Source organism: Megalobrama amblycephala, linkage group LG7, assembly GCF_018812025.1.
Source record: "Megalobrama amblycephala isolate DHTTF-2021 linkage group LG7, ASM1881202v1, whole genome shotgun sequence".
Lineage (NCBI taxonomy): Eukaryota > Metazoa > Chordata > Actinopteri > Cypriniformes > Xenocyprididae > Megalobrama > Megalobrama amblycephala.
In genome coordinates, this window is record NC_063050.1 from 24,363,908 (window position 1) to 24,380,110 (window position 16,203).

The following is a 16,203-nucleotide window of genomic DNA, read 5'->3' on the forward strand; positions in this document are numbered from 1 at the left end:
TTAATCGAAGTATTCTTTTCATGATCATTTGTTGAAAAGGGACAAAAATATCCTTATTTTGTTCCCTTTTTATGGAAATGAGTTATGTTTTAAAAATTGTTGTTGCAATTTTGAAAAAAAAGGTTTTTTTTTTGTTTTGTTTTTTTTACAAATGATTTATTATTAATTAATATATTAGTCTTTTGCTTGACTACATTATGAATTAACAAATAATGTGTTGCTTATGTTACACAAACCATGTTCCCGTTCACAAGTCATACAGCTGCCTTCTCAAAATCAGTATTGTTAGAAAGGCTTTGAACAACTCAGAACGTCAGAAAAATATACTGGGATAACCTGGCTTCTCTTGAGACTGCTTCAGAGCGGTCATAGTTAGTGATATGCCAAAGGCCACCAGCATGTTGATGTGATTGGTTACAAGGTAGTTTGTGATGTAAGAAACACCAGCAATTTCAAACCAACAGTTTTTGAAACTGTCTTTATATCACTGCAGTTTTAAAGAGGAAATACTCAGCAATGGTATTGACTTATGAATTCGCACATGGTTTATCATAAAGCATATTAAAAACACCACCTAGACATATAAATAACATTAAAAATTAACATTAAAAATTTATTTTCACTACAGGGGGACTTTAAGTATTGTTTTAAGTATATTTTTAAAGCATTTTTATTGAACTACTGAAGTTGACGCAAATTCAAAAAGTCAGTTAAGATTATCATGTCAAACAATGTATGATTATGTAAATACTGTGATATGAAGTGACAGCTGTCAGAGCATATTTAAATAAGAACACTGTCTAAGAACAGTGCAAAACAAAATCCAAACATAGTAAATAAAAATATAGAGTAGGAATGATACATATAGATCTTGCAACCACTCCTTAATTTTTGAAATTGCATCTATCCATGCTGAGACAGTCCTTTGAGAGGCTCCATGTAATCTTTCTGAGAGCTTGCAATGCTCGCAATGTCCAAGAAAATATGCATCCCATAGACTGTAAAATAAAAAAAAGGACGTAGTGTCTGTGACGTCACCCGTAGATTTCTGAAGAGTATTTTTGAAGCCAAAAAGTGGCCGCTGCCATCTTGACAGCTCGTCATTGCGCGTCACTCCCAGATAACTGAAAATGGGCAAAGAGGCGGGACATGGTTGGAACTGAGGTGCCTGGTTGCTGAAACAACGCCTGCCTAGCGTGATGTTATCATGTTAGCAGGCTAAGGAGCTATCTGTCTATCTTAGACACTATCTAAAATATTAATAAAGATAACAAGCTATATCATTTGAAAGTTGTAAGGGTTTACTATCAGTCTATGGACTTTTTACGATATAGATGCTCCAGCAACAGTAATATTGTAATTTGTGTCCGGTGTGCAAATGACAACACGCAAAATCAAAACGGGACTTCATACCTTTGTAATGAAATAGCAATCGCGAGATGAATCCAGTCCGTTACACTTGGTTGGCACACAAGTGTCCATGAGCGTCCATTGCAAAGCATTATAATATTGATATATTGACCATTGTTTGCATCACATTTCTTCTGAATGATCTGCTCTCCATCATCGTTCTTCAAGAAATTATGCAACCTGAGCAGTGTTTATGTTGAACAACTGTATACAATCGTATACATTGGACTCTCACAAACAAATGAGCCCACGTCCAAAGTATAATTTTTCAAAATAGTGCAGCAGTTTTAGTTATAATATCCAAGCCGTGCTGTCCGATTTTGTGGTGTCTTGAGAGGCATACGACAAAGATGCCAAATTCAGCGGCTGGAATTAGCTGAGGTAACGTGACAGCTCACAGACAGCAGCAGCAATCCACCTGTCATTCAAGTAGCCACACCCTTAATTATGCAGAACTTTAATTTAAAATGTAAATGGATGAGTTATAAAAAAATTCACCCCCCTCACAGTAGTCATGAAGGGTAAAATAAGCTATATAGACCAAAACCACAATTTGTACCAGGCTGTAAACATGTTTTTTTCTGCTTTAAAGTTGGTCATTTTAACATGGGGCTCAATGAGATTCTGCTCTCTTTTGGAGCCTGTCCCTAGTGACCAGTCGATGAATTGCAGTTTAAGTCACTTCCATATTGGCTTCAAGAGAAACTGGGGGAGGTTTCTGCTTGGTGCATCCAGTGAGTCCACGCTAGAGAATGTGGAGGTCTCCAGCTCAGGGCAAGCATTTTCTTAGCAGCAGTAAGTCCAGTAGCGGCTCTTGGCCATAAATTTAGGTCAGAGTCTGGGTCTTATATCATAATCGCTGAAAACATCAGACACACTTTTGCCAGAATTAATGTCCTTGCATTTTTAGCTTGAGGGTGGTGCTCTAATGATGATTGACAGACTTTAGTACACATGACATAGAATGCCATCTTAGAATTGTCTTAGTGTAGCATTTATTACCCCCGAATGTTGTTTTAAAACATTGCAAGTGTGTAGGAATTCCAGTGAGGGAAACAAAGTCATGTCTATTCTTAAAACAAACACAACATAACTACTGGATATAAAGGCTGTTCACCTAAGCATGTTTAAACTAAAGGGTTTATACTTTCATTCATTTGATACGCTACTCCACATAGGAAGAACAGACATGCCAACGAGTAACTGACTTAATGCAGACTGATATACACATCGCTGAGGCGGATTGATATCGTCTTGGTCTGAAGCAAGGTTTACGTAAGGTCACGTGAAAATAAGTGGGGCAGTCAGAAATATGCCCCATTGGCTATCAATTAGAGTGCACTGCAATTCCATTTTTCACCACAGATTTACATACATTTGTGGGGCGCTGTAGAGCTGGAGAGGGCTCTGACACCAAGTAAAACAGTGCTTGCTTTACTCCACAAGTTTAACTCCCTCGGGTCGGCGGTCACGCCGACAATACCACCTCGGTTTTTTTCTTACCAGTGTGAAAAAGACTCAAAATACTCTGTCATTGTTGGATATACAATAAAGAGTTATACACCATTTTAATCTGTTGAATATCTTCTTTTATTTGTGTACACTCAGAGTAAAAACAAAATGTTGTGCTTTTTGCAAAATAAAGAAAACATGATGCATGATCTCTCGTCTCCCTCTGAACGAAGTCCAATCTGATAGTTCTCAGAAAATGAACTGTAACTTAGTGAATACTAATCACAAAAAAAACCCCTTTGTCTAAAGAAACGTTGAAATGTCAGGCTTTAAATCGAAAACAAATATTCTGTGTTTATGTAATCTGTATGAAAAGAGAGCCATGTCAGACGCCTGTGATTCAGCTCATTATCCGCTAATGCGACCACGCCCACGGAGCCAGCGCTATTCAGACGCAAATTCTGAGGCAATACATGTATACATCGTCTCAATCGTGTATTTATTGTCTTGAAAAGTGTTTATCTGGATGTTAAAGCCATGGTTAGAGACCTCTGGAAGACTTGCCGTTAGTTCCTGGAATGTCATATGACCTGTTCTTCTTTAGATTAATTTGTGGACTAAATGTGCACAGAGCGCCATCCGGCTGCAAGTATGAATTGAAAACACAGTATCCAGCGCTCACAGTGATGACAATAAATATTGAATAAATATTACTCCTCTGTATAGAAAATTGACATAGACATGAGAATCCATCAATATTTCTCCAAATGTGCATGCTTTTAAGCTAAAAGCCTATATGAAATGCCCTAGAGGTAACATAATTGTTCAGACACTTTGCATCACAGAAATACATTGTATTTTAAAGTATATAATAGAATACCATTATTTGAAATTGTAATAATATTTCACAGTATTGCTGTTTTTTCTGTATGTTTGATATACACCATGATGAGCTTGAGACATCACAGAGGGTTTTTTCACAGCCTACCTGACTGAAAGGCCTCATTAATATGCAGGTCATTAGAAGTCTTTATGCGATTCTTTTGTCTTCTCAGGTGTAAATGACCCATTATTCATGATGATTCACGCCTCCACGCATACTGTGTTTCTTGACAAAAAGTGTCTTACAAAAACTAAATCAATATATTGTTTTATATGAACGAGTAGGCAAGATAATTTTTACTAGTCTACAACCTCCAATACCCAGAAGTCTTGTGTACACAGATTTAATTGTTTTTTTTGTTTTTTTGGCCTTATTTCAGTGACTTAAGTTTTTTGTTTTTTTCAATAACCACGCATAAACGTTATTCCTTCAAAAACACAAACATGTGCATACATGTTCCTCACATATTATGGTGGTACATATTATGGGACAACTCCCATGACAACTCCCATGATTCCACACTTATTCACAGTGTCATCAAGCTACGCCTTTGTTATTGTTTTGAATAAGCGACCTCTAGTGGTGAAACTTACATACTGGGCCTTTAAACAATTACCAGTTAAACACAACCAGGCTTTCAGCTTATATATATATATATATATATATATATATATATTAAAAAACAACAAATTAAAAGGGATAAAAACCAGGTGCAACTACAAGATGACATAGCAAGCAAAATGTAAATATCAACTACAGTTTTCTCTGTATCTGTTTTTGTCTCTCTTCTCCCACATATCTGACCTCTACTTGCTTGACACAATCTTTAAACACCAAGATTTACTCTCATTATTTAGAGGCTCAAGGCAGGACCAAAGGCAGACTTTTAGTATCACTTTAGCACACTCATGCACACAAAGCATAAATGCAATTTTCTCTCCGCCTTATCATCCAAGGTCACAAAAAGGGAGAAAAAAGAGAAAGTGCCCAAACCCATAAACGTGTGAAAAGTATATGTTCATGAACACACAGTTTACATGTCTAAATAAAGAACCGTAGGTACACCATGCAGCCGCTTGTATTGAATAATGTGTTTATCCCATTACGGCTCTGATGCATATTCAGTAGGAACACTAAATATGAGCGATGGCCTGACTCCACATCAGCGCATTACAGCGTCTGCCTTTTATCATAGAATAATGTGATGTTTGACGAAATTGTGTCAAATAGATTACGAATTAATATGCTACGTGTCTCCTAGCACACATTCTGTGCAGCTTCGCCAGTTCCAGATGCCAGGTTAGCATTTTATTCGGATGACAAAAAACGCGATCCACGCTGTGTGACAACAAGTGATCATCAAGATTGTGCATATGTTTCTGCATTGACCCATTAGGAAAGCTTATAGCTCTTTGTACAGCCGTTAGTTGCAGTTCTAAAATCTGATTGGTAGAGCAGTGTTCCAGAGTGCTAATATAACAGTCCAACACCACTGGACTTTTTTACTGTTTATATGACAAGTCTTAATATGAAAGTATAAAGTATGAAAGCATAAGTATGAAAGCTTGTTTCCACAATGGAATAATAAAAAAAAAAGAAAGATCATTGTGATTTTTTATCTCACAATTCTGAGGGAAAAAAAGAAGTCAGAATTTCAAGTTGCCTCTCAATTGCGAGAAATATAGTCACAATTACGAGTTATAAAGTCTGAATAGCAAGACATACACTTGAATTTTTTTCCTCAGAACTGTAAGATACAAACTCATGATTTTGAGAGGAAAAAAAATCCAGAATTGCGAGATATAAACTTGCGTTATTATGAGCAAAAAAGTCAGAATTATGAGTTAAAAAGACGCAATTACCTTTTTTTTTAAAATGCGAGTTTACATCTCACAGAGAAAAAAGTCTGAATTGTGAGATATAAAATTGCGAGAAAAAAGTCAGAATTGCAAGTTTATGTGATTTTATTGGGTAAATATCACATTCACACATGTAAATGGAAGAAATGTAAACCCTACTTTATTTCTGCCTGATTTTTTGAAATTATTTAAAAGTTTCAAATACTAATAGATACCAAAATATTTACTTTTTTAGTGCTGTCCTGATTTACCTTTTTACGTGAGTCTGTTTCGTTTCTTTCCAAAACTTTCTCATTTTTGTTTTATTAGTAAATGTGCCATACGATGTTATGCTTCCTGTCTTGTGATGTAAAGACTAAAAAAGTCTAAATAATTCATTTAGCTGATTCATTCAAAAACACTGTTCAGGAAGAAAACAAGTGACTGCTGTCTTAATGAGTGAGTCACTGGCAATTTCAGCTACATTTTGCGGGTAAAAATGGTCAATTGTCTATTGTCAATATTGTAGCGACATATGAAACACAAATCTCAAGTTGCTTTCAAACCAAGCAGTTTTCTGTGGGTCAACATGGCAAATTGTAACAACCAAAAATTTCATCGTTCCTCAAAATTCCCATTTGTATGGATTCCTCTTGGAATGACTGGATATTGTTCATGAACATTTGTTGAACAATGGTAAATATGACCAAACCAAGTTCTCCAAAATGGATCAAGGTATCTAGTTGCTAGTTCCTATGTGATATTTTCAAATAAATTGTGGCGACTGGGACAACTACTGGCAGATCCTATGAATGTGATATTTCTTTAATTAGTCACATTAGATTGTTGTCCTACATTTTCATTTATGCATCTATCCATAACCGACTTACATTGCATGAAGTCACAGTATACATTTTATCAATTCATGCATTCCCTGGGAATCAAACTCTTGACCATAGCATTGCAAGAGCCATGCTCTACTGTTTGAACTACAGAAAAGCTTCTAGCATTGTCATGAGGATTTTGGTGCAAGCTAAATATGTATTTACAGGTTTGTAGCTTGTTGTTTTCGCCACCAGGTGAAATGTATTCACAAGGATTGTAGCAAAGTGAAGACTCCTGCTAATTTAACACTTAAATTGAGATTAGTATTAGTATTATTAAGATTAAGTTTTTTTCCTGCACATTTCAGAATGCAGATGCCATGGTGGATCAGGACTGCCAGATGTACCCACACAAACATCCATGTGTGTAACTTTCCCTTCTTGATTCTCTCATTCATCCAGCACAACACCACACCACAGACACTAACCGATGTCCACCCACACAGCGACAAGCTCATCCAAACACACCTTTAAAACTAACGCGATTAGTGTGGGCGGCTTTAGTGGGCTATTGACCCCGGCTGAACCAGGCAGAGCCCGCCAGTGGTGAGCAGACTGGGAGACAAAGTGGGTCAGTGAGAGGGTGATGTAATGTTAAAGCAGAAGAGAGGGAGAGAGGATTGAGGGGATTAAAGCAGTCTCTTGTTCTATCATTCTCTTTCTCTTTCTGACTGTCTGTGTGGTGTTTGCCTATACCTTTGATTCTTTCTTTGTATCTTCTACTTTCTGTCTCTCTCACTCAGTTTTATTGATAATCATCCATTAAATAAGAAGTGCAATAAATGGAGCAGTATCAAGTTGAGCGCTGACAGTACAGAATTGTGAGGAAAATATTGTAATGTTGCAGTTACACGTTACAATACACAGATTTAAACTCATTGTTAATATTCTTTTCTTTTAAGGCATTAACTGATACATTTTATTAGCTTTGTTTTGGGTCTCTGTTAAATAAATAAATAAATAAATAAATAAATAAATAAATAAGACATATGCTTAAAGGGTCAGTTCACCCAAAACCAACATAAAATATATTTTGAGAAATGTATTTTTTCCTCTTTTTTTTCTTCTCTCCATACAATGGAAGTCAGTGATAACCAAAATTATTTTGTAACCAAATTTCTTCAAAATATTTTATGTTTCACAGAAACAAAGAAAAAACTGTCATACAGGTTTGAAACAACATGAGGGAGCGTTAATTATGACAGAATTTAAATTTTTTGGTGAACTGTTGCTTTAAATGATTGCTTTAACACCCAGCAGAAGCCTCCCCTAACACAAAGAAAATATATTTCTTATACTGAATGATCAATATATTAAATTATTTAACAGTATATTTAAATGTGCAATGTGTAAATTTTAGGATGATCTGTTGACAGAAATGCAACATAATATACATAACTATGTTTTCAGTGGTGTATAAAGATGTTACATAATGAACTGAAAAATGTTTTTATTACCTTAGAATGAGCCTTTTCTATCTACATACACTAGGTCCCCTTACATGTTAAGTTGCCATTTTGCGGCAGCATATTTCTACAGTAGCTACAGAGCGTGTTTGCTTGACTGGCTTCTCTCTGCTGTCTCAGATGAGATTTTTGTCCTGTGCTGGCCACCGTAGCTTCTCTATTGCAATTTGCAACATCACCGCTAGATGCCGCTAAATTTACACACTGCATCAGATGCACAAGCTATGAAAACCCCTTCTATTGCACAAGATGGGTCAAAAATGACCCGTATTAATTTCCTATGTTATTTCAATCATGGCTGAGTGATTCTTTGGTGAATATTTGAAAGAAATGTATTTATCATTTTTTTATTCCAGGTATTCCTTAAATATCTTGTTTTTGATTTTCACTAATCATTATATTTATTTTTTCTTTCTTACTTTATAAACAAACACAGATTTTGTATTTCTACATCAATTTTACACACAGGGGTCAAAAATGACCCATATAGAAACCTTTGCAAATTTTTGCAAGTAACATATTTACTGCAGAAAACTATTCATCTGCCACACATTTCACATCTCAACATGGCTGCTTTTGTATATTTGAGTCTTTTTTTAAGTCTTATTATATTTCTTATAATAGGCTATATATCATGCAACGTCAACTGGCGGCCCGCGGGCCAAATCCGGCCCGCCAGAGATTTCCATCCGGCCCCCAGAATAATACTGAATTCAGGAATAGCCTTGTAAGAGGAAAAAAGTTTAGGGCTGGTCCGAATACCATTTTTTGAGCTTCGAAGCTTCGGTAGTAATGAACGTATTTTTCTCTCTAATAAAGGCAGGAATCTGTGTCTGTATGTCCGTTTGCATTTTTATTATTTCGAGAACCGTTCATCCAATCAACTTCACAAGGCAGTGCAGTGTCGCATTTGGTGCAATATAGATGGACACGCGAGACGCGACACATTCAGAATTAATAAACTTTTAGTAAACTACAGTCAGAACAGCGCGAGCGGGAAGCGGCGCACCTCATGCGGGCAGGGCTTATGCTCCGAGAACGGACACTGCACTAGTGATATAAAACGCACACACACAGGTCTGTTAAATTAAGCAATACTTTTAAGGTAGTCTAATATTTTTCTGACTAACAAATTGGCACAGTAAGGGTAGATTTAAATAAAGAAAAACGAAATTTAAATAAAGAAAAAACGAAATTTAAATAAAGAAAAAACGAAATTTATATAAACAAAAACGAAATTTAAATAAAGAAAAAACTAAATTTAAATAAAGAAAAATGAAATTTAAATAAAGAAAAACGAAATTAAGTTAAATTAAAAACGAGATTAATTTAGATTGATAATAACGGGTAAAAATGCTAATACATTTTGTTTCTATTATTGTATTTTCCACAGTGTCAAAGCAACAAAACACAAGCTCAGACATGCACTTCGGTCCATACAAACTCCGCTGTTCTGAACACTCCCGTTGCTGGAACACGCGTCGGTTCTATTTCTAGCATGCACGCGTTTTCCGCGTGGCTCGAGCGCGCCTGAGACGCGTGTCTCAGTGTGCAAACTCCAACCTGTTAAATATGGGAGCCGACATAAAAACGGACACGCCACGCAGCTGAGACGCTCACGCAGCCAGTGTGTCGCCGGCCTTATTCAAGGGGGAATGAGAATCGTTTCGCGGGGGATCCCAGGTGTGCAAAAAATAAAAATAAAAAAATATTCGAATGTCAAATTTTCAAATCGAATACCAACCCACCGAACGAATATTTGAATATTCGTGTCCGTTCCATATTTATTTATTTTTAAATCTAACGAAAAAAAAAAACCCTTCTGAAAAGTAGCTTGTGCCATAGCCTGCCTTCAGTCAAGAATGACGATAAACGCGTTGCTCTCATTGAACATCTTTTATTGTTTCACGTGCTCATTTTTTCACAAATGTCAAAATTTTCCTTGCCTGGGATTAGCGCACAATTGCGTGACAGTGATGGACAGCTTGACAGCCTCACAAATATGAAGCCTAAAATATCGCTATCGCCCCCTGGTGGCTTGCTGCAGTACAGGTTATATGTAAAAAATAAAATACATTTGGAATTAGAATTAGTATATCAAATAATAACATATTAGGATACAATTCGAATTTTATTTTATATTACGAGTATCTGGCCCTTACAGTGTCTGCAGAGAAAAATTCTGGCCCTTGGACAAATATAGTTGATGACCCCTGCTATATATATTTCATCTTTTTATTTTTTGTCATAAATGAATGCTATTGGTCACCCTTTACGTCTATCAGTTTTCCTGAAAAGTAACAGTTTTGGACAAGGTTTTTGTCTAACAGTGAAAATAGGCGGAGCAATAAAATTTTACAAAAAATCTGTACGCTGACCCTCGCGTACGCGTAAAAAGTGAAGTATACTTTGGCCTTTAAGCGTAGTGACACACAAAAAAAATGTATTCAAAAAGTAAGAAAGGAAAAATTAAAATAAGGATTTGTTTATTGACGAATACCTGGAATAATGAATAATGAAATTGTAATTTCTTGTAATATATGCGATATAGAAAATAATAACTCATTCAGGTCACTTTAGACCCATGTTGTATATGTCCAAAACTGTCAGTGTTCCTGAAAAGTAACAGACATAAAGGGTGACCAAAAGCATTGACAAAAAATTAAATTTGATGAAATATAATATATAGCCTAGTATGTGAAATATAATGAGACTTACATCCATCAAATATACAAAAGCAGCCATGTTGAGATGTGAAATGTGTGGAAGATGAACAGTTGTCTGCAGTAAATATGTTCCTACTTGCAAAAATTTGCAAATATTAAAGATTTCTGTATGGGTCATTTTTGACCCAAGTGTGTAAAATTGATTCAGAAATATGAAAACTGTGTTTGTTTATAAAGTAAGAAAGAAAAAATAAATGTAATGATTTGTAGAAAATCAAAAACAAGATATTTAATGAATACCTAAAATAAATAAATGATGAAATACATTTCTTTCAAATATTCAGCAAAGAATCTCTCAGCCATGATTGAAATAATAGGAAATGAATATGGGTCATTTGTGACCCATGTTGTGCAATAGAACGGTAGTGATACAAAAATGATTTTTATTCAGAAAGTAAGAAAGAAAAAAATGAAAATGAGGATTTGTGATGATCAAAAACAAGTTCATTGAAGAATACCTGGGATACTGAATGATGCAATTAATTTCTTGCAAAGATATAGAAAATAAAAACTCAGTCGGGTCATTTTTGACCCATGTTGTGCATCAAAGGGTTAAAAATATACAGAATAATATATTCGTTAATATATTACAATATTGAATAATACATAAGGAATTGACACTTTTCATATATTGATAAAATATGTGACAATATATTTGAAATATGTGACAATATATTTAAATATTAAATGTTGTTGTTAGAGTATAAATAAAATCTGTAAAATTTTAAAGCTCAAAGTTCAATGCCAAGCGAGATATTTTATTTAACAGAAGTCGCCTACATCGAACGGCCAGTTTGGACTACATCCCTCTACTTCCTTCTTTAATGACGTCACTAAAACAGTTTTTTGACTAACCTCCGCCCACAGGAATACACAAGAGTTGCGTTTGTAGAGTGTGTTTGTCGCCATGTCGTCGAAACGCTGTTATTTTCATCCCGCAGTCCAATCACCGGGTCTGATTCCGGCTCAAATTGATAGGGTAAAATTAAAGACATGTTTACAATAACACTGAACGCGTGCATCTCCACATTATGGTAAGAGGCGTGACCTTTCCGGGCACGGTGCGCTCAGAGCTATCGAATCACAACACAGGAACCGCTGGCACAATCAGAACTCGTTACGTATTTCTGAAGGAGGGACTTCATAGAACAAGGAAGTCATCAGCCCGTTTTTATGACAGTGGAAACAGCGGTATACAGATAAGTAAATTATGTGAAAAATACTGTGTTTTTTTACACGCGAAACATGAACACATATTATATTGCACACTATAAACACAATCAAAGCTTCAAAAAACTACGAAAAACGGGACCTTTAAAATTCCAAAATAACAGAACATTAAACACTAACAGATCTCCCCCTCTATTACTATTGAGCAAAACACATGAAATAACTAAACATTTACTCTCCTTTAACCCTCTGGTGCTCTTCGGGTAATTTTTGACCAAAAAAATATACTTTATATACTATATTTTACCAAATATATATATGAAGAGTTTCGTTGCAAAACGAGATAACTCCGTTTTTAACATTTTTTGTCAAAACATGTTTATTATTATGTTATCATGTTATTATTTTGTTTTATGGTGCTACTTAGCTGTATTTTTTAAGTTATGAAGATTTAAATCAAAACAAACCAACTGCAGTTGAATTGATATTAATTGGAATGCACAACCAAAAAACAAGATTTTTGAAAAATTAAAAAAACGTTATCTCGTTTTGCAACGAAACTCTTCATATATATATATATATAAAAAAATATATATATATATATATATATATATATATATATATATATTTTTTTTTTTTTTTTTTTTTTTTTTTTTTAATTTTTAATTTTTAATTTTTTACTTCATCTGAATGGTATGAAATTTTTTAAAGGTTTTGGCACTTGCTATGTGAACACACACACACACACACACACACACACACACACACACTCACACACTCACACACACACACACACACACACACAAAATCAAGGATATGATTTTGAAAAGGTTAAATGGTCCAGTCAAAAATGACCGCATTGGAAATTAATGGGAGATGAATTTCATCTAGTGAAAACTTTTGGTACTGCGGCCAAACAAAATCTTACTGAAAGCTCATTTTTTGAGATATCAAGCTCATTTTTATTTCATATAAAAATTTAAAATAGTATTTTTGTGCATTTTTCTTAACAATAAGCATAAAAATCTGTAACTTTTTTAAGTTACAAAAAACTTTTTTCACTTCAGCAATAATTTGCCACGTGTCGTCTTTAAAAAGAGAACCAAATTAAGTCTGTGCTCTAAAGTATTCACAATTTATGACAGTTTAAGTTGGAAATTTCATTTTCAGGTCTATGCTCAAAAAGTCAATAAATGGATTATAACTGCAACGTAACTATAATTTAGTACCATAAAATCCCACAAAATATTAAATACAAAATATTAAATAAAAAACATTATCGAACGAAAATATAGTACATTCAATAAAATAAAATGAAAATTCTGTCATTTTTGACCGACACACGAAGAGGGTTAACAGTCAGAAGCAAAGCATGCTGGTAACTAGAAATCTGCTGTAACTCATTCCATGAATGTGTATATATATGTGTGTACATACATTCACATTTACAGTGCTCAGCATAAATGAGTACACCCCCTTTGAAAAGTAACATTTTAAACAATATCTCAGTGAACACAAAAACAATTTCCAAAATGTTGACAAGAATAAGTTTCATATAACATCTGTTTAACTTATAACATGAAAGTAAGTATAATAATATAACTTAGATTACACATTTTTCAGTTTTACTCAAATTAGGATGATGCAAAAAAGAGTACACCCCACTGCAAGTCTCTGGAGCAAAGCTAAATTTTAGACTACAAATGAGAATTCAACCACAGGTGAGTCTAATTATTCATTACACAGGTGTCCAGCAAACAGTTGACTGTAAAAGGGTGTTAAAACCCCTTCCCATTTCATGCTGTCAGCAATGGCACCACATGGAAGAGAAATGTCACAAGACTTGAGAAAGAAATTAATTTCTTTACACCAGAAAGGTGAAGGCTACATGAAGATCAGCAAAGCTTTAATTATCAGTCAGAATACTGTAGCAAAAGTGGTACAACAATTTGTTCCATCTCACAGAGACGTCCAGGCTGACCACGGAAGTTAACCTTCTGGAGTCTGAGGCTGATTTGGGGCCTGGAGAAGTTTTGACATGCTCTGACATTTGTGCTTTTTTCAGTTGTTCATAAACATATAAATGACAAAAGTGTCATTACACTGTATTCAGCACAAACTAGGCTACAATAATATGTGAGGAACATGTATGTACATGTTTGTGTTTTTGAAGGAATAATGTTTATGCGTGGTACTGAAAAAACAAAAAACTTAAGTCACTGAAATAAGGCCAAAATAAGTATATTAAATCTGTGTTCACAAGACTTTTGGGTATTGGAGGTTGTAGACTAGAGTTTTTGCTTAAAAATTATGTAAAAATTATGCTGCCTACTCCTTCATATAAAACAATATATTGATTTAGTTTTTGTAAGACACTTTTTGCCAAGAAACATAGTATGCATGGAGGCGTGAATCACCACTGAAAATGGGCCATTCTCACCTGAGAAGACAAAAGAATTGGATAGTAATGAGCTGAAATGACTTGCATATTAATGAGGCATTTCAGTCAGGTAGGCTGTGAAAAAAAACCTTCTGTGATGTCACAAGCTCATCATGATATATGAAACATACAGAAAAATATTATTACAATATAAAGTAATGGTTTTATATTATACTTTAAAATATAATGTATTTCTGTGATGCAAAGAGTCTGAATATAGGCTTTTAGTTTAAAAGCATGCACATTTGGAGAAATATTGGATTCTCATATGCTTATGTCAATTTTCTATACAGAGAAGTTATATTTATTTAATATTCATTGTCATTACTATGAGCGCTGGTGTTTTCAATTCATCCTTGAAGTCGGAGGGCGCTCTCTGTGCATTTTTAGTCCACAAATTCATCTAAAAGAAGAAGAGGCTATTCCATGAATGGAGTTTCCAATTCATACTGCAGCCGGAGGGCGCTAAAAAAACAAAAACTCATCTAAAATTCATCTGTAGAAGAAAAGAAAACAGGAACTAACTGCATGTCTTCTAGAGCTCCCTAACCATGACTTTTACATCCAGATAAACACTTTTCAAGACAATAAATACACGATTGAGACGATGAATGCATGTATTGCCTCTGAATTTGCGTCTGAATAGCGCTGGCTCCGTGGGCGTGGCCGCATTAGCAGATAATGAGCTGAATCACAGACTTCTGACATGGCTCTCTTTTCATACAGATTACATAAACACAGAAGGTTTGTTTTCGATTTGACTTAAATGATTTAAAACCTGACATCTTAACGTTTTTTTAGACATAAGTTTAACTTTTCTGTGATTAGTATTCACTAAGTTACAGTTCATTTTCTGAGAACTATCAGATTGGACTTCGTTCAGAGGGAGAGGAGAAATCACGCATCATGTTAGTTTTCTTTATTTTACAAAAAGCACAACATTGTGTTTTTACTCTGAGTGTATACAAATAAAAGAAGATATTCTATAGTTTCAATTGATATATTACGTATGTCTCTATGACAAAAAATGACGGAGTATTTTAAGTCTGTTTTGCTGCAATGTGAAAAAAAACCTGCAAAACGCGCCGACGCGTTTTCAGACCTCAGAGTGTTAACACCTCGACAAGAGTGTCTTCTGATGAGAAGTTTTGAAGTAAATCGGCATGCAAGTTCACTGCAGTTATCTAAAGAAGTAGAAAGCCAAACTGGGGTGACTATTTCCCGTGACACAATATGAGGTACACTGCAGAGGAATGGCATGCATGGGTGCCGTCCATGAAAGAAGCCTCTCCTAAAGTCCAGGCACAAAAAAGTATGGGGCTTATGTGGGGCTGTATGAGTGCTGCTGGTGTCAGGGAGCTGCATTTCATTGATGGTATCATGAATTCACAGATGTACTGTGTGACGAGCAGGGCGGGCAAGAGCCGTGAGGGAACGGCGCAAGGCCGGTGGTGCGTGTGTTAACGTGCGTCAGCTGCGCGTTGCACCGGTCTCGAATCTCTCATGGAGGAGCTCCGGAAGCATAAAAGGGGATCAATGACAGTGAAGGATGAGAGAGAACCAGGCCTGGTTTTATGTTATGTTTTATTACGTTTTGTATTTGTTAATTTTGAGTGTTATTAAAGTGTTAAATGTTTGCCGGTTCCCGTCTTCTTCTTCCCGTATCTACGAAAGGTGTTACATACTGCTCTATACTGAAAGAGAAGATGCTACCATCACTCCGTGCCCTTGGTCTTGTGGTCTTTTCCAACATGACAATGATCCTAAACACACATCTAAGGCCACTGCTGGATTTCTGAAGAAGAACAGGGTTAAAGTGATTCAGTGGCTCCTGATCTGAACCCAATCGAACACCTATGGGGAATTCTGAGCCGTTATAACAGCCATTATTTCATTGTTCCAAAGAAGGATGGAGGTCTACGACCTATCATAGA